Source organism: Oncorhynchus keta, unplaced genomic scaffold, assembly GCF_023373465.1.
Source record: "Oncorhynchus keta strain PuntledgeMale-10-30-2019 unplaced genomic scaffold, Oket_V2 Un_contig_8304_pilon_pilon, whole genome shotgun sequence".
NCBI lineage: Eukaryota > Metazoa > Chordata > Actinopteri > Salmoniformes > Salmonidae > Oncorhynchus > Oncorhynchus keta.
In genome coordinates this window covers 14,011-15,000 of record NW_026289977.1, presented here as the reverse complement: position 1 = coordinate 15,000, position 990 = coordinate 14,011, and the positions used below count along the sequence as shown (strand labels likewise).

General features: G+C 50.2%; 1 long non-coding RNA gene across 1 annotated transcript in view; it reads right to left on the bottom strand.

Annotated features, from left to right (window-relative positions):
* Positions 1–658, bottom strand: part of LOC127926786 (uncharacterized) — a 1,687-nt gene extending 1,029 nt beyond the window's left edge. The window contains exon 1 of the long non-coding RNA XR_008125088.1: positions 356–658. This is a non-coding gene — a long non-coding RNA (uncharacterized LOC127926786). The remainder of the gene's footprint in view (positions 1–355) is intronic.
* Between the last annotated feature and the right edge of the window lie 332 nt (positions 659–990).

Sequence of the window (990 nt, the reverse complement as noted above, 5' to 3'; positions counted from 1 at the left end):
GTGGGTTAACTGGCCTAGGAACAGTGGGTTAACTGGTCTAGGAACAGTGGGTTAACTGGTCGAGGAACAGTGGGTTAACTGGCCTAGGAACAGTGGGTTAACTGGTCTAGGAACAGTGGGTTAACTGGTCTAGGAACAGTGGGTTAACTGGTCTAGGAACAGTGGGTTAACTGGCCTAGGAACAATGGGTTAACTGGCCTAGGAACAGTGGGTTAACTGGTCTAGGAACAGTGGGTTAACTGGTCTAGGAACAGTGGGTTAACTGGTCTAGGAACAGTGGGATAACTGGTCTAGGAAAAGTGGGTTAACTGGCCTAGGAACAGTGGGTTAACTGTCCTAGGAACAGTGGGTTAACTGGTCTAGGAACAGTGGGTTAACTGGCCTAGGAACAGTGGGTTAACTGGCCTAGGAACAGTGGGTTAACTGGCCTAGGAACAGTGGGTTAACTGGCCTAGGAACAGTGGGTTAACTGGCCTAGGAACAGTGGGTTAACTGGTCTAGGAACAGTGGGTTAACTGGTCTAGGAAGAGTGGGTTAACTGGCCTAGGAACAGTGGGTTAACTGGCCTAGGAACAGTGGGTTAACTGGTCTAGGAAGAGTGGGTTAACTGGCCTAGGAACAGTGGGTTAACTGGCCTAGGAACAGTGGGTTAACTGGTCTAGGAACAGTGGGTTAACTGGTCTAGGAACAGTGGGTTAACTGGCCTAGGAACAGTGGGTTAACTGGCCTAGGAACAGTGGGTTAACTGGCCTAGGAACAGTGGGTTAACTGGCCTAGGAACAGTGGGTTAACTGGTCTAGGAACAGTGGGTTAACTGGCCTAGGAACAGTGGGTTAACTGGCCTAGGAACAGTGGGTTAACTGGCCTAGGAACAGTGGGTTAACTGGCCTAGGAACAGTGGGTTAACTGGTCTAGGAACAGTGGGTTAACTGGTCTAGGAACAGTGGGTTAACTGGCCTAGGAACAGTGGGTTAACTGGCCTAGGAACAG